Here is an 18,305-nt window from a genome sequence, read left to right on the forward strand (position 1 = left end):
CTTGGTCTTCTGCTTTATCCTGGGATGTGGCTTGCCTCTCTTGCTAGATTGTGAGCACCAGATGTCTTCTGTGTCATTTTGTGCTCCCCAGCACCTAGCATAGAGCTTTGCATAGAACCAATACTTAGTAGAAGGTTATTAAGTTTTATTTGTCAAATCTGCCTCTGGCTCTGGGCTGGTTTCTCTGGAGCCCCCGTGGCCCTTTCACTGGCAAGTCACAACTCCTCACACAGCCCCTCCTTTATTTGTAGATTGGAGGAGGCCAAGTAGGGCAGTAGGTAAGAACTTAAATCCCAGTCTTGACTCTACCACTTCTTGGCTGTGTGACCTTGGGCAAATCACTTCATCTCTCTGAGCCTCAGTTTCCTCAGTTTAAGACAACAGGGTAGGAATGACAAGTCTATTGGAGACTAGGCAGGATTTACTGAAATGATACATGTAAAATGCTGAGATCTCAGCATTGTAAAGAATAAATGGTCAATAAACAATTATAATTAATTATTTTTCAGTTAATGGTTATTATCGTTGTTTCAGCAGACACCTACTGTGTTCTCATCGTGCTAGGGAGCAGGGGTGAGGGACAGAGAAAAATCATTGTAGGAGTTCCTTGGTCTGCAGAGTCTTAAGGTCAAGTAGGGCTGGTAAGACTGTACTATGAGGAGTGGTCTGGTGGAGACATGGCTGAGTGAGTTGAAGAGTGAGTTGAAGAGTTAGTGATCAATGTCAACTCTGTGCTGGAGAAAATATTTGAGCAGGATGTGCAGGAAGCAGGAGGGGGCGAGGCAGGGTTGGGGGGAGGCAGAAAGACAGGTATTTCCCTCTGAGGTAAAGGAGTAGAGCACCCAACCGGAGATGGGAGAGTTGGGTGCATGCTTGGAGAGTTGCAGAAAGGATGCAGGGAAGAGCAGAGTGGAAGCAGAGGCTGCTTGAGTATCTCCACTTAGGAGGGCCTTAGGGTCAACACCCCAGAGGGAGGGGGAGCTTCAAGCTTTGTTTTGCCAAGAAAAATTTAAGGGTGTGGTAGCTCACACTGCCGCTACTGAGAAAGACAGAGAGAAGACTGGAAAGGTAGGGCAGAAACAGAAATTGGGGTTTTCTGGCAGAGGAAGTAGGGACCTGTGAACATGGAGGGCCTTTGTCCCTCTGCCCAGGCTTGAGCTGAGAATGGTCCTGGTTAGCTGCAGCTCCAGGCCTCTGCAGGCTTGTCTTGAAGTCTATCCCATCACATATCAAGGCTGCCTGTTTACTGGGCCAACATCTGAACTCTGGTCTGTCTGAACTTAAAACACAGCTTGATCTCAGAAATGTCAGAATCTCTAAATGTCAGATGAAGTGCTCTATTAATCCACCCCTCACCCGTACACTACACAAGTGTGAAGCAGAGGTCCAGAAGGGTGAGCCCCCACCCAAGAACGCCGAGTGAACTGGCCGCAGTGAGTTCAGAGCCAGCCTGGGGTGGGCTGTGGTCCTAGGCTTGTGTGAGGAGCTGGGGGATGAGGGTGAGGAGCGGGCCCAAGGAGGGGTGTAAATGACAAGCAAATGCCAAATTAGGAGCAGTCTGTTACCAGGGTGTGTGCGTGATCCCAGGTGAGTGGGACGTGAGTGGGCTGGAGTTGTCATCATTCTGGGCTTTCCTTCCCGGAAAGGAAAAAGGGCCACATAGGTGGGATCCAGGGGAATATTGGGATGTGGGGGAGTTCAGGGGGTGGCCTGAGAAGAGGAGGCTGTTGCCAAGCAGCAAGAGACATGACTGTATTACAGTGGCACAGAACATCCCAGCATCTTGGGCCTGGCCATGTACAGCCCGGTACATGATACCATAGTGTTATCTGTCACCCCTTGTTTATGGGGATAATGAGGGCTACAGTGGTCACAGCAAGGAAGAGCAGCCCCAGGGCTGGGGGACTTCAAAGCCTTTTCATGGCATGTCCTGGGTGGCTGCCCTCCCTGTCCTTAGCCCAGCTTGGTCTCAGCAAGGACCCAGGACAAGTCAACTTTTGCCTTCACTTCTCTTCCATCAGTCTGCGCATCTGTCTGGACCATTTAATTCCAGTTCACCCCAACCCCTTATTCATTAATTACAAATATCTATTGAGCACCTACTGTGTGCCAGGCACTTCCCCTGCCCTCTGAAACTTAGGCCATCACCCCTTAGCTGTCCCACACTGGTAGGTTGGGACCGGAAGTAGGAGGTAGGGGCCTTCACTAACACCCCCTTTCTCCCTTCACACCAACCCCTTCCCCTCTATCTCCTTCCAAGTCCCCTTACCCCTAGATGGGACTTTTGGCTGGAATTGCCTTCTCCTGAAATGGAAACCAATCAGAGTTAATTGTTAAACCTAATAGCTGGAGAGAGTTTCACCCTGCTAGGCTGGTGGGAGGGGGCTGAGAGCTAGCCGTGCTCTGAGGACCTGAGGAGAGGGGTGGAGCCACCCAGGTTCTTCTGGCCGGGTACCTGCCACCTTTTCCCTACTCTGGAATCTGCCTCCAGGGCCTGCTCCTCCCCTCCTCTAGGGGGTGGGGGGTGGACTGCCTCTTGGACCCTTTCCCTTGACTCCAGCTGAGGTGACCCTGAGATGTGAGTACAGGCTCTGGCCCTAGTCCAAGGGCCTTGGGTGAATGTTCTTGGGCGAGATGTGGGGGAGGGCACGGCGCCAAGCCTCAGGGACCCACCCAGAGGGCAGGCAGCCAGAGGACCTTGCTGGCTTTGCCTCCTTTCGGGTAGGGGGGAGGGGGGAGGTAGGAACATACCGCAGCGGCCTAAGCCCTCTGGACAGGACCGCCACCCAGTGCAGTCCATGCCGTTTGCTTCCCTTTTACCCTCTTCACTGGGTGTCCTCTTAGGGGCCATTCTCTGCCACTAGTCTCGGGGAGGAGGGACTAGTGGCAAAGGCTTACTTATTCCCCTAGAAGGTTGAGCCCCTGACCAGTCACCTGCCAAGCTTTAGGGACAGAGCTTAAACTTCCAAGTCAGATAGGCTGTGGGTCAAAACTGGGTGACCTTGGGGAGGTGGCCCACCTCTCTGAGCCATCTTGGCATCCTCTGAGCAATGGGTCCTCTGATCCCTTTGTCCCCAGCACTGTGAGTATAAAGGCACAAGAGACGGATATTAATATTAGGCATAGTAGGGGGTTGGAATGAGTAGATCCCATCCTATTGACATTCAGCTTTACTTTGGGAGGCTGGCTTTGGCTTAGGGCTCTAAGAACTTGACTGTTAGAGCTATGCTGCCCCATACAGTAGCCACTAGCCACATGTGGCTACTGAGCATGTGAAATGTGGCTAGTGCCACCAAGGAATAGAACTTGTAATCTTACTTAATTTTAATTAATTTAAAAATGGAAAGAATTCTTCATTCAGTTACTGGAAGACTTCTATGTATGTTTGTGAACTTAGCTTTGTGAAAACACTTCTTCAATGGTAAAGTCTAAGAGGATCTAAATACCTAATGAAAATTCAGTGTCAGAATTGAGATGTGCTCTCAGTGTAAGGTGTCTGTCCACTGGATTTAGGAGACAGGATGGAAAAAAGAAAAGAATGTAAAATATGTCAGTAATATTTTTGTAGTGATTTCATGTTAAATAAATATACTATTAAAATCAATTTCACCCATTCCTTTATACTTTTTAAAATGTGGCTACAGGAAAGTTGTAAATTATATATTTGGCCATCATTATATTTTGATTGGATGGTGCTGTTTTAGCCACAGAGTTGAGCTGGACACATTTGAATAATAATACAAGAATATAAAAACTAGTTATTTGGGGAGGTTTGGCGGTGAGGGTGAGGGGTGGCCCAATATCTGGGCCACTCCGCATGATGGAATGTTCCCCTGGCTAATGTTCCCCATAGCCTTGAGGATAAGATTAGGACTTCTGGTATCAAGTGAAGAGCCCGTGTCTGGATGGCCAGGCTACTTACTTGCTGTGTGTGTGACCTTGGACTGGTCACTTGACTTTGCTGAACCTTAGTCCATCATCTGTAAATCTAGACTAACGGTGGGATTTGCCTCATTGATGGAGGGGACTACCTGAGATGTGGTCCAGGTGCAGCCCTTCGCCCAGTGCCTGGCTCATCCGTGCAGTCACAACTGAGCTGTGCTAGTGGTTGTTACTACTACTGCTGGTTGTGGGGGTCATTGCTACTGCTGTTGCATCCATCAGCTTGGATTCAGTTATTCCATTTGTCCAAATGGAAGATGGGCCAGAGGGAAAGGAGTTCAAAGAGCTTGAGGGTGGGAGTTGGGATGGGGACTCAGGGATGCTTTGTTGAATACCTCAGGTGATTGCTTGCCTTTGGGGGAAGTCCTTGGATCTTCCTGTTCCATAGGTGATCAGGCAAAGATATGTGCCCATTTTACAGATGAAGAAGGTGAGGCCTGTGGAGGAGAAGTGACCTGGCTATATAGCCAGAATCTGAATGCAGGAATTCCCACTCCTATTGTAATACTGGAGCCAGCAGTAGGAGGCCAGCTTTGGGGGCTGTGAGAGCAGGGCCTGACCAGGGGTCTGGCGCTTGTGAGGAATCCTTATTATTAGTCTTCTATAACTGGAAGGGATCTTGACACCATTCCGTACAATCGTCTTATTCTTGAGTTGAAGAGACAGAGACCTGAGTGTATGCATGTGTGTGTGGGACCTCCCTCGGATCACACAGCAAGTTGGTGGCCAAGCTGGAACTGTTTCTGTTTGTTTAGCTCAGCTGAACTCTCAGCTCAGCCCTGGCAGGACGGGTGGCCTGCTTGTCAGCCCCCTCCCCTCCTGCCCAGTCCCTGGAGCGGGCCTCTGAGAAAGAGGCTTTTGTTTCACCAGCTTCTTCTGGTTTCCTCTCAAGGTAGCTTCACCACCACCCTCACTCCATCTGCACAGATTCATCTTTGTCCCTGTTCCAGGTTTAAAGGGCCCTGAAATCTGAAGCTTCTCCACACACATCTACCTTCTGGATACCCCTGGGGGAGACCATGGGCTTTTTCATCCAGGGCCTGGATTCAGATCCCTCTTCTACCATTTCACTCCCTACATGGCTTTAGTTAAGTCATTTGTAATTTTTTAGTCTCAACATCTGTCTTTGTCTAAAAACTCAGGAACCCACATGGTGAGCATGTAACCTGGCGGTTAAGAACCTGAGCTTGGGGTCTTACCCCTGCATTGATTGTCTAATGATTGTCAGGGAGTCATTTCATCTTCCTGGATCTGTAAACGGCAGCCACTCCCTCCCGGATTGATGTGATAAGGAACTGTGCTGAATTCTCCACATGCAACATCTAATTTAATTCTCCCTTTCATCTTGGAATCAGACACTTTGACTTCTGTTTTCCCAGTGAGGAAACCAAAGCTCAGAGAGAGGAAGTGACTGATCCCAGGCCATGTTGCTAGAGGGTAGTGGAGCCCAAATTCCAGCCAGGTCTGTGTGACTGCAGAGCCCACTACCCTACACTGCCTCCCGGGTACCTCGCAACCTGGCCTCCCAGGGTGAGCTGCTGGGTGGCTGATGTGACAGCTGGAGTGGCAGTGTCCTGAGGCCCATGCTGGCCGCCGGAGCGAGGCGCTTGGGTGCGCAGCTCCTGCTGCTCCTGCTCCAGCCTCAGCCTGGCTAATCTTCCTATTTGCTTGATTCTTGGGTTCTTTGTGAACTTTGTCCCACCTGGAGATTACTGTTCTTAGTGTGTGAATTCAGGGGACCTGAGGTTTCTCCCTCCAACAATCCTGCCCGTTGTGTACCAGGCCAGGCCTGCAGTTGATGATTGAAGGGGGCTTAAATACTCTGTGAGTGAATTCGACCACAACAAAATACTAATGCTAAGAAGAACCTTAGTGACCGCTGAGTCCAACCATGTTTGCTTTACAGATGGGGAGACTGAGATAAGGATAGGCCGATTTGAGAGAACAATGGGTGTGTCTTGTCCTGGGTGCTGGGAACCACTGGACTGACATGGAAAAATAGCCTGAGGGGTGGGCGGGCCTCTGCTCTCCCTCATCCCCTCAGAGCCAGCCCATTACCAAGTTCTGCGGACACCACTGCTCAAATAGCTCTGGGGAATCCATGCATCTTCCAGCTCTACTGCAACCACCCCAGTCTGGGCCCTTGTCACCCCCCCCCCCCCCCGCCTCACCCCGTTCAGCCACAACAGGCCCTAACTCATACAACCTGAAGCTACGGTTGCTGGTCTCCAGTCCAGCCTTTACCCTGCCAGTCAATGGTTTCCCATTACTCTTAGAATCAAAGCTAAACTCTTTACTTTGGCCTCCAAGGCCCTTCACGGCCTGGCCCCTGCTGGCCGCTTCAGTTTCATGTTTGTTACTTTCCCTTTGGCTCAGCATAGTCACTGGGCCTTTCTGTTTAACAGGTTCAGCAACTTCCCTAAAGTTCCTGAGAGTCAAATGCCAGCCTCTCAATTCCCAGCTCCACCTGGGTCCACGAACTCAGCCTAGAGGCGCTAACACTGTTTCCTCCTTCCAGGTGCCTGACTGACGTCCTTCCCCCGCGGGGAGCTGGTGTGGTCGGAGGAGGGGTGAGTGTTACCAAAGCACAACCTCATTCTGCTTCTTCTGCTTGGTGTGGACAAATTGGTCTTTCAGGCCCTCAGGCTATTTTAATATATTTTACTGCTGGGGAGGCGTGAGGGTTTGTCTGGGTCCCAGATTTCTGGTCGGTTTGAGAAAAGGGCGCAGCGCCAAGGTCTCCTCTGGTTTTGGCTTATTTTGAGGAAGGGGCCGACATGGATGTTTGTTAAGCACCTCTGTGCTAGGTAGCGGGCTTTGCCTGTATTGCTTATCCACGCCTCCATGGCTGAGGACGGGTGGCCTTGGACCTGGAAGCCAGATCTGCTGAGCTGCAGCCCTTGTTTTCTTTTGCTTAACCACTCTGAGGTAGTAGACTAGATTCCAAAGAGGGTGTTTCATTCTGGTCCTGCCACTGACTCCTACGTGACCTTGGGCAGCCACCTTCCTCTCTGTTGGCCTCCGGGTCATTTATACCTTGTCAGAGCCAGGGGTGGAAGAAAGTGGGGTCAGAGTCAATGAGTTGTTGTCAGACTTTCCTGCAGGGAAATCCCCTTTTTGAATTCTGCACCCCCCCCCCCAAAGAATCTCAATGTTCAAAACAGCTAAAGGGGTTGCAGCTGTGGTCAAAGTTGGCCTGGGCTCAGGGGACTCTAATTGGCTAATTCCTCAGCCCTCGGCAGCCCCCAGACAACAACTCGGAACCCATCCTTGGCTCTGTACAAGATGCTTTGCAAACCACTGGCCTGGGGCACGTCAAAGCCCCTTCCACCTCCTGAGTTTGGTGACTCTGGTGGTATGAGGGTGTGGGGAGGCAACCAAGCCAATGAAGTTATACCCATTGGGAAATTGTGAAGTTATATGCAGATATCATTGTGGGGTTATTAGTAAGGTACCACTGCCAGGACTGTGCTGTTGTCATTCTAGAACCCTCTGGTTTTTATTTTTGATTAGGTGTGAGGCCCCTCTGTACCCTAGGGGAACTATCGTGTGTGTGTGTGTGTGTGTGTGTGTGTGTGTGTGTGTGTGTGTGTGTGTGTGTGTGTGTGTGTGTGTGTGTGTGTGTGTGTATGGGACTGAGCCAGGCTGGGGCAGGTAGAATAAATGCCAAACAGAGCTGGGAGTATGTTGTTCCTTGGGGGTGGCAGGGATGGGGTGGCTTTAGCTCCAGTTAAAAGGAGTGATTTGGCTCTTTCCTGCCAGCACATGGGCCCCACGGAGATCTCTGAGCAGGAAGCACTGGGAACAAGGAATCCTCTGTCCACAGCCACAGCATAGCCAGGACAGAGGAGGTGGATTAGGAGTTCCCAGGAGGGGGCCTGCCGGTCTTTCCCTGACATTTGGGCAAATGGGTGGGGAGAAGGGGAAGTAAGTGTACATGTGCATGGTTGGGGGAAGGTAGGGGTTGGTTCAGACATTTATTCCACAAGTTCCTTGAGCTTCAGGAAGCCTTCCAAGGAGCCAGGCTCAGAGACAGGCAACTCTGTAGGGATCAGAGGTAAGAAAGGTGAGACTCTGGAGTTTACCGGAGGAGACAGGAAACGTGAGAGAGGATAGATTTTCACAGTCACTGGGCCTGCAAGTCCAGAGTTCTGCATTCAGGTCCTTACTCTGACACTGACTCGCTCTGTGGCATCAGCCTCATTGCTTTCCCTTTCTGGGCCTCAGTTTCCTTTCCTGGAGAATGAGGGTAGACACATCAGCCTTGTTACTTCTTAATGCTCTTGTGAGTGTCAATTAGAATAGGGTATTTCAAATCTTTTGGGACAGCAGAATCCCAATATATAAGCATTTGCAACAGAATTCCTGTGGTTGAATTGGCAGCAATTTACCCAGAATCTCGTTGCCTTCCTTCCTGCCCTTTATTCCGTGGATGTTTTTGGAGCTGCCTCTGCAGTTTCCCAGTGCTCCAGGAAGCAGGGTCTGAAGACCACTGAGTCAGGATGGTTCCTGATAACATGCTTTGTGGACGGTCCTTTGCAGCCCAGATGACAGGGATGGTGCTGGAATGCACAGGACAGTCATAATGCTGCCTCTGCCCTGCCCACCCATGGCCGGCACAGCCTGTATCTTGGTTAGGACCTGTTTAATTGGGCCTGGCTTTTTCAGAACCAAGTGACAAAAACTCTATTCAAAGTGGCTTAAACCAGAAAAGGTCTTTAAGGGATCCTGGAGCAGTTCGTGGAATTGAAGGATGAGGAATCAGGTAGACTCTCCATCTCTCTCCTGTCGCAGCTTGTCTCTCCTCTCTGCCTTAGTGAGGAACTGGCTGTCCACTGCTCCAGCTGAGCAACCCAAACAGTAAGAGGGGGAGATTTTTCTTCTAGGATCTGTATGGCAACCCAAAGGACGGACTCTGGTTGGTTCAACCATTGATGCTGGGGGATAGGGACCTTCCATAGAGTGGCCAGGCCTAAGTCAAGTGCCTCCTGGTGTAGCTAATGGAAGAGTGGGGCTGTTGCTGGAAGAAGGGGCAGTAGAGGGCTCCCGGCCGGACAGAGCCATGAGGGGAACTAGGATGTCAGCAGAGACTTGGGTTATAGGAGAATGAACAGCTTATAGGCCTACAAGGGCCTGTAACTCCCCACCTCAGTAATAGGAAATATAGATATCAACAATGATAATAACAACAGGTAATGTTTATGGAGTTACTCTCCTTATGCTAGCACATTCTGTTGTTTTTCATGTATTATTTCATCTAATCCTCATGACAGTCCTTTGAGTAGGTACTAATACTCTGCCCATTTTACAGATGGGAAAATTGAGTCACAGCTAGTGAAGGTCACAAATTGAGTAAGAGGAGAAGCTGAGGTTCAAGCCCAAGGAGTCTGGCTTCAGAGCCCATGCTGTGATCACGATGTCTACTGCCTCTGGTCAGCCATGCAAGCGGGTCCTACGCCTGCTCTGTGACACAGAGCTCATGACCTGTGAGGCAGCCCCAGGCCCTGGCTGCACTGCTCTGCCATTGGGAAGGATCTCCTCATGTTGCACTCAGGTCCACCTCCGTAGAACTCAATCCATCCAGTGTGTGGCTCTGTGGTAGGCGATTCAGGAGCTGTAAAGATCATCCGTGAACCTGTCTGAAAGGTCACCACAGCCAATAAGTCACGTTATTGAGCTCTCACTCTGCCAGGCTCTCTGCTGAGCACTTAATATACGTTGGTCTCATTTAGTTGTAACAACTCTATGGAGTAGGTACTATTAGTGTCCCCATTTTCCAGAGGAAACTGAGGCTCAGAGAGGATAAGTGACTCTCCCATGGTCAGATGGCTAACAGATAGCAAAGCTGGTGTTGAGTTCAGATCTGTGCTAGAGACCACTGCAATCACCCATCCCCCAGAGGGGACATAAACAGATGTGTGCATGTGTGGCTGGGACACAGCCAACAGTGCAAATTACCGTTGGAGAGGGATAGGAAAAGTGCAACTGATGCTTGGGGAAAGGGGGGCAGCAGTCAAAATGTGCTTCCTGGAGGAGAGCACATTTGATTGAGTCCTTGGAAGGGATGGATCTGGATGTTGGGTTTGGAGAGGGCACTCCAGGAGGAGGGAGCTGCTTGAGAAAAGGCAGGGAAGAGAGAAGCAGGAGTGGTTTAGTTCGACCAGAACTAAGGAGCCAAGGTGGAGAGGGGTGGGCAGCCATCTCTCAGGCTGCACAGAAGGGCCCCCTCTTTCCACACTGTTCTCTTCAGTGATGCGAATAGGTTTGATGGTCTCCAGCTGCACCCGGGTGCCCAGGCCTTCACCATTTCTCCCAGACGTAGGGAGGGCAGGCCGCACATGGATGGTGAACAAGGGCACCTGGGCACCAACAGGTTATCAGTCCTTCATTGCCCCAGGATCAGCCCTTCCTCCAGGCGGCACAAGCTCAAGGGACCAGAATAGTTTCTGAGAGCCTCCGTGAATGGTGGGATCCCCCTCCTCTCCACAGGCAGCAGGCTGAAGCATGTACCTCCGACCCCAGAGAGACCCCCTTTCCTTCCCCTTCCCCCTCCACACACGCCTCATCTCATCCGCCTTGTCAGGAGGTGGATAATGCCCTCCGAGCTTAGGCTCTGTCCTGAAAGTGCCTTCAGATTTTTCTTCAAACAACTCAGGTGGAACACTGAGGGGAGAGCATGTTAGCCCAGGGGGCCTCCCAGGTCTAAAGGGTGGAAGAATGGCAGTCATGTTTATTGAACTGGACTGGCAGTGTGTCAGAGCTTTATCGCCCCTGTTTTCTAGAGGAGGAGAATGACACAGGTACCATTGTCACATGAAAGGTGGCTGCATCATTGTCCCTTGCAGGAGGGTTGGAGGTGTGGGAGACTCAGCAGGAGAACACCCCCAGCCCCTCCCTGCTGCTCTTGCCCACGGAACCCTCCTAGAGCAGTGTCTCTGAAATGCGAACTCTGGCTACCCTGTCTGCTCCCCCACCTCTGCCCCAGGCTGTGGAGACAGCCCGTTGCCCCTGGCTGGCTGCCTGCCTGAGAGCTAGAGGGGCTGCTCGGGGGGGCCCAGGCTTCACAGATGTCATCCCGACAAGGCCCAGATGGCCAGCATTCCTTCTGTGACCCCTCTTATCTCTGGGATCACTGGATTTCTCTGACCCTTCTTGGGGGGATTCCAGCATTTCCATAGGGAGAAAAGAGGTGGTGAAGAGCAGGGGAGTTCTTTCATTGTGGGTTCTTCATCCTCGTGGCTCTTATCATCTGGACTATAACCGAAGTCCCTTATATTTTTCCTACAAAGGGATCTTCTATTCATCATCTCATCAGATTTCCCCCATAATCCTGAGAAGTGAGGCAGGGAGGATATAATTATCCCCGTTTTGTGGGTGGGTTAATTGAGGCTCAGAGGAGGTAAGTGACTCCTCCAAGGTCACACAGTTGATGAGGGGCAGAGTGGAGCTAGAGGATAGAAACCAGTGTCCGGAATCCTGATCTTCCTTCAGATCAGTTGTTCAGTGCTAATGGCTATAAGGGCAGCCTCTGGGGCTTCCTTTTTGGTCCAGCCCAGTATGTAGGGGTTGTGTCCCCATTTCAGATTTTCCCAAGCTTTCTAAGGCCTGCAGAATAAAGCTTCATCACCAGTTCTGAATCTGAGGGTTCCTCAACCCAGCCCCATCCTACTGTTCTTGCCAATCTCGACTGACCTAAGAGGGTGGCCTTTTTCTTCCAACAAGGTGGACAAGATTAGCCATTTGGTAGGGGAGCCTTCTGTGGGAGGCTGGAGGCATGAGTTTCAGCCTGCTGCCCAGGGACAAGATGGGGAGACTGAGGCACGGTCAACTCAGCACAATCGTTGCATCAGGGCAGCTGGAGAGGCAAGGCTGGGACAGGCTCAGGTCCCTTTCCCAGAAAAATCTACAACTTTGTTTCACTTGGTGGAACACAGTGTCCACTGAGTGTTTACATTTTGCTCCACTTCTGCCCTAGAGAAATTCTTCCTAGGGGCACCCTGGCCTTTCCCAGAAAAGTGGCATCTGGGCCAAACCAGGGAGGAGCCCTGCATTCCTAAGGGGCATGGGGGCTGCCTCTCAGCGCTTGCTAAGAATAACTGGGATTCTAGAATTCGATAGCAGTGATAGTTGCCCAGCTCTGTGGATATAGTGTTGGCATGTTCTTTACCTGCGTCGGGAGCAGCAGGAAGCAAAGGCACCGAGACTGGCCTGGGGGCCTTATGTGGGCTGTGGAAGCCACGTTGGCCTCTAGAGCTCGTTGCTGAGCAAGTTAGTTTCCTCACTTGGTACGCTGGGAACTAGGACTGGGCGGCAGTGGCCAGCGGTCGCCGGCTCTGGACGCACAGGGGGCGGGGCAGCTAGCGGCGGAGTGGGGGCAGTTATAAAAGTAGAGGAATAGACACTGCTTTCTCACTGAGACACGCACGTGAAAGAAGGTCCTGGGAAAGGTCTGAATGAATGACCTGGGCAGGTCCCTTTCCCTCTCCGGCCTCAGGTCCCCCCTCCGGATCCACTCTCTATGGTCCTTTGTGTTCCTGCTGTTCTATGATCCGTGAGTTGAGATACATGGTTGCCAAGTTTTCCTCCTGGCTCAGTTGCCATGTCATTTGTCAAACAGGGACTACAAAATCAGCCATTCCTACCCATCTCAAGGTTACCGCTGCAAGGGTCTGGGAAGTGACCACATCACGCTGGGCCACGTCAGGCTGTGGCAGATGGGGAATGCCTTAGCAAGGTGATACCCTTGCAGGGTAGTAGAATGCGCTGAAAAGAACTTGAGCTCCAGACTCAGATAGACTTGGGTGTAGACCCCTGCTCCAGCACCTACTGTGTGAATTTGAATGAGATACTTCATTTCTCCATGCCTCAGTTTGACCATCTGTAAAATTGACACATTAATAGTTTTTACTGCAGAGGTCACAGAGCCCAAATGAGAGAATGCAGGCAATGCGTGGTGTGCATAGCACTGTGCCTGGGACACTGCTGAGTGCTGAGTAACTGGTAGGTGTTACCTTGCTGGTGCGGCCTTAGTGATGATGATCAGTGACATCTAGAGATTGGAATTCTCTGGGGGCCAGCTAGGCTGGTGCTGACAATGTTATTGTTATTAATAATTTCTTCTCTTTGGCACTTTATAATTTACAAAGCATGTTCCCATCCATTACTGTATGTGGCCTTCAGAACACTTCTTACAGGAGGCAGGAAGGTGTCACCATCTCCATTTTACAAATGAGAGTCTTAGGGGAAGAGACTTGCCCATGGTTTCAGCTCAGGTCTTCACACTTTGGGAGCTCAACTCCTGGCTGAAGGGGCGGCAGGGCTCAGCCTCAGGGTGTGGCAGCACTGACAGGGAAGTGGAGGATGACTGGAACTGACCTTGACCTTTAAACCATATGTTTTGGAGAGTGAGGCAGCGGTTGACTGCGTAAACGACAGAGCGGCTGGCTTGGTGGCCTTGCCAAGTCACAGAAACACACACACGAGTCTTAAAGTCCATGCATTCAAGGTGATTGGGGACAACCCGTCTCTCACTTTTGGGTTCGAGATTTCTGAAGCTGTAGGTCAACGGTGCGCCTGCCTGTTATCCGCAGCCTGCCTGGATCAAGAGCTCCTTCTGTTTCTCTCTTCTGCTTCCGTTTCCCCAACCCACAACCCCAGTGCTTAGGCCTAGAAGTGAATTCTGCCTCCGGTCATTCCTCCAGCAAGTCTTGATATAGTCAACCGGCTTGCACTGAGATCCTGCCACACACCAGGCACTGCCCCCCATGCCGAGACACAGGTGAACGCAGCAGGTACACATGTGATCGGTACTGAAGGCAGAACTTTGTACTGTCTCTGTTAGTTTCCGAGCAGTGGTGAGGAAGGTGTCTCGGTTCCTCCGTGGGATGCGTGATTTTGAATTTGGAGAAACATCTCTGCTGCAGGCAGTGGCAGGTGCTGGAAACCCTGAGCTGGGGTCAGAACTGGGTGGCACTTCCACCTCTGCTATGGCCTTGCAGTATGACCTTGGGCCAGTCCCCGCCTCTCTCAGGGCTGCCTCCTCCCTGTCTACCACGGGGGTAGATTGGTTGAGATATGAGGATAGTCCTGGACATTTGTGTGGCACCTGCCTGGCCCACGTGTCCCAGGCTCACAAGAGCCCAGGCTGATGCCAAGGTCCCTTCCTGCCCAGCACTCGGCTTCTGGGATTTGCAGGCCTTGGGAGTGGTTTCTGAACTAGGTTCCAAGTACTTGGGAAAAGTTGGTGGGCTCACCAGCTCCCCTGTAGTCTGGCCTGAGAAGGCCTGGCTTCCCCGGCTGGCACCAGTGCTGACTAAACAGGTTCCAGCAAGGCCACGCCTGATGCAGACGCCAGCCCTGTCCAGCAGGGGCCCTGCACACTGGTGGATATAACCTCTCATGCCTTCCTTTGGGCAGGAGGTGGTGAGAGATGGGGTGGTGGTGGGTGAGAGCAACACTTCAAGGCTCCCTAAAGCTCTGGAGGTGACCTAGCTCTTCCATAGGAAGGGCAATCACATGTCCTTTGAGAGTCTGAAGACCCAGAGGGCAGGTTTTCCCAAGTCTACACCAAGTGTCACAGAGCTACAGAGCTTCCTAGCAATGCAGATCCCCTGCCCTCCGCCCCCTACATTCACATCCTGCGCTCAGCCATTCCCTGGGTCTTGGTCACTGAGGGGAGGGGAGAGCAAGAGGTAGAGCATATGTGTCCCCGACAGGGGACAGGGTGGCAGGACTTCGTCCTGGTGGCTGTGATTGGGAGGGGAGAGTTATTTATGTGTCATTTTTGTCATGTTTCCCTGCCTCTTGCCATGTTTCCCAGATAAGTTCCTGGGTCTCTTGCCCGGGTGGCACTGACAGGTGACATGCTGAGTGTCCAGAGGAGGAGGGGAAGTGGAGGGCAGGCCCTTGTGCGAGATAGGAACGGGAGGCCTCGTGAGTCCTGGCTGTGCCTGATTCTGGGTGACGGAGTTCAGCTGTGAGCAGGCACCCTGGCTCTGGGGCAGTGCCCGTGTGGCCTGGCTGGTAGGCCAAGGAGGAGCCTCTGTGTCCTCCCTGCCCCCCCAGCTCTTGGTGTGTGCAGCCTGCCCATGCCCCTGCAGCTCTGGGCTCTGCCACTTGGCCGGGCACTGGCACTGGTTTGGCAGGTTTTGCCGCACCCATAAGCAGTGGGAGGGCTGGGAGCTGGAGCAGGCGGGGCGGAGGAGGCAGTGCTGTTCTGTCCTTGCCTCCTTGCCCACCCCCAAGGCCAGCCTCCCCACTGCCCCCTTCCCGTCAAGGGAGGCCATGTGGGGAGCTGGGAAGCGGAAGTCACCCAGACTCCTAGCCCTGGCTCCATCACTTACTCAGCGTGTGACTGTGGGCAAGTCCTTCTCCCTTCTTGGATCTCAGCGTCTTCATCTGTGCAACAGGTTTTCAGCTCAGTAAGCCTCAAACAGCCACATGCTATGATTTTAGTTCAAGCTCTGCCATGTCCTCTCTATCCTTAGGCAAGTCACAGCACACTGAGGGCTCAGCTTCTGAATGGGCAGGATGAGGGCCACAACTCTTGCTTGCTTCTGAGGATGGGGAGAGGGTCAGCTAACATCCTAGCAAGTCTCCATCAGAAGCTTTTTCTTTGTATAGTCTGGCCCACTCTTATCTGGCTCAAGCAGGAGAGGGTGTACCTGGAGGAGGAGCTGACTCCAGTCCCCCCACCTGCACCCTGAGCCTGTAATTGCCTGAGAACCAGGCTGTCTGAGCTTCTCCATGAAGAGCTGAGGGGAGACCGAGAACCCAGTGGGAAGAAGCCCTTAGCACTCGCTACCTTCTCTTCCTCCTGATTTTCCCATCAACCCAGGGTCTGGTCAGGGGAAGGAAGGAAAGCAGGAAAATTCCAGCACTGCTGCAGCCCTTCTGTGTGACACTTGGGCAAATTGCATCCTCTTGCGGGACCACATCTAATGGTCAAGCATACACAGATCACATATCCTCAGAAAATTCAGATTATGACAATGTCTAAGCCAGAAGAAGGGATAGGAGTTAAAGAGGCCATTCCCAGCCTGGGAAGGGAGTAAAGAGAGGAGGAAAAGGGGATTAACATGTACTGAGCAGTGACTTTGCAGACATCACATACATTATTTATATTCCCAAGTCTCCTTTCCGAGTGGCAGCCGGAGTGATCTTTGTAAAACACAAATCAGACCATGTCACTTAGTGTCTTTCCTCTCCTTCTAGAATAAACTCTCAACTCCCTACCGTAGCCTGCAGGGCCCTGAATGATCCGGTCCCTTTTCCAGTCATGTATCTCCTCATTGGTCATTTATTTCTTCTCTCTGTTTACATAACAAATGCTTCCTTACCTCAGGACCTTTACATATGCTGTGCCTTTCTGCTTGGAATTCTCTTTCCTTGGCTCTTTGCAGTCTGGGATCCTTCTTATCCTTTACAATTCAACTTACTTAGACACCTCCCTCTCCAGCTCCACTGCACGGCTCTCTGCCTCTTGATTCCTCCCAATGCTTATCACAATTTGTAACCATTTGTCTTTTTTTCTTTTTTTAATAGAGGTACTGGAGATTGAACCTAGAATGTGCATGCTAAGCATGTGCTCTACCACTGAGCTATACCCACCCCTCAATTTGTCTTTTATTTTTAATGTCATGTTCACTCCACATTGCATGGCACATAGTAGATACTCAGTAAGTAGTTGTTGGATGAATGAATGAATGAATGAATGAGTTGTAGGGAGATGAGAACGCTAGTTAAGTGCCTGGCTCAGGGCACGGCTCTTAGTAGGTGCTCAGTAAATGGCAGCTTTTAGTGAGAACCAACATGGCAGGGATGGTAAATACTCACCCATTTCTTGTGGCTAGAGCATGCATGCATGCGGGCAGGGGATGCCCTGGGGAGTTAAAGTTGAAAAGATGGACTGGCACTGGATCCTGGTGGTCCCTTGATGCAAGGCCAGAGAGTTCAGGCTTCCTGAAAGACACTGCTGGGAGTCTTTGCTGGGCCATTACTTGTAACTGTAGAGCTCTAACTTCAGAAGTGTGGGCTCAGACACTTTGTCAACTTGAAAAGGTCGCTGTGTGGTTGAGGGGAGTGCAGGGCTGGAGGCGAACTCAGAGAGGAACAGAACAGGCCCTCTCTGGAGGTACTCTGAGGCAGGAATGTTACCAAAGGCCCAGAAGGAAGGGGCGCTGCCGGAACAAACTGTGTTTTCTGATTCCACGTTGCCACTGCATTGTTCCTGGAGGGCAGAGGTCCCGGCCACCTAAGAGTCAGATGCTTGGATTTCTATCGTGACTCCGCCCCTTATCAGCCATATGACTCCTGCTTCATTCACATCTCTGATTCCGTATCTTCACCTGTAAACAGTCAGAGTTAAGTACCTGCCTCATAGGGTCTTGGTGAAGATAAATGAAGTAGTGCCTGCAAAGGGCTTCACCGAGAGCCTGGTACATACTGAGCACTCAGTAAAGGTGAGCTGTTATCTTCAGCCAACAGTGGGTGTTCTGAAAGGACGCTCCTGGCAGAGGGAACCACAAGTATAAAGAAAAAAGTGCAGAGGCATGAAACAGGAGGGCGTTTTGGAGAGGCGGGATTTTGACGAGGAAAGAAAAGCCAGGCACGGGCAGGCCTGGGTCCTGCAGCACATGTGTACTGGGCCAGGAGCTGGAACTTTGGAGGGTGATGAGGGCCACTGCCGGCTGTAGGTTGGGAAAGATGTGACCTGATTTCTGGCAGCCGGAGGACGGGTAGGGAGGGCAAGCCTGGAGGCCTGGAGAACTGTGGGCAAGCTGTTGGTGTGGGCCTGGTGGGAGATGATGGCCTAAACCCAGGCATGTGGACGGATCAGAGGACGGTCAAGAGGGAGAATGGATGGAGCCTGATGGGTATCGGGCCCTGGGGCAGGGAAAGCAACCGTATCCTGGATGGCTGCCAGTGGCTTGACAGGTGGCTGAGGGGCCATAGAGCTGAAAGCATGGTGAATGCACATGGGTTCAGATGTCAATAGTGTGACTTTTCTGGGAATCGAGAAGCTTCATGAAAAACCTCTCTTTTTGTTCCGACTCTCGATATGGAAAATCTTTCTAAAATTTCTGAATGATTGACACCTCCCTGAGTGACGAGAGCCTTCTCAGGGGACACTGCGCACACACCTCATTTCTGCTGGGCTAGAGACTGGGCAAGGGAGTGGGTGCTGGCTTGGCCTGTAGGTGGCCAAAGCTGGAGGTTTTATTTGGAAGCTGTTTTCCAGAATCCATCAGTTTTCTTGTGATTTTCTTCCTTCTTCTCAAAATGTGTACAAAGAGGCAATTCCAGTTAGCAGAATGTTATGTGTTTTCCAAGGCTCCGGAGCAGGGGTGAGGCAACCTTTCAAA

General features: G+C 51.5%; 1 protein-coding gene across 15 annotated transcripts in view; it reads left to right on the forward strand.

Moving 5' to 3' along the window:
* EPB41L1 (erythrocyte membrane protein band 4.1 like 1) overlaps nucleotides 1–18,305 on the forward strand; it is a 124,660-nt gene that overhangs the window by 17,249 nt on the left and 89,106 nt on the right. For 14 of the 15 annotated variants that reach the window (XM_045520976.2, XM_074347227.1, XM_074347225.1 and 11 more), the window contains one exon: nucleotides 6,461–6,512. The gene's annotated coding sequence lies outside the window, so the exon portion shown is untranslated. Of the gene's footprint in view, nucleotides 1–2,556; nucleotides 2,579–6,460; nucleotides 6,513–18,305 lie in introns of those variants that run through there. The other variant, XM_074347230.1, reaches the window with a different exon arrangement.

Source organism: Camelus bactrianus, chromosome 19, assembly GCF_048773025.1.
Source record: "Camelus bactrianus isolate YW-2024 breed Bactrian camel chromosome 19, ASM4877302v1, whole genome shotgun sequence".
Lineage (NCBI taxonomy): Eukaryota > Metazoa > Chordata > Mammalia > Artiodactyla > Camelidae > Camelus > Camelus bactrianus.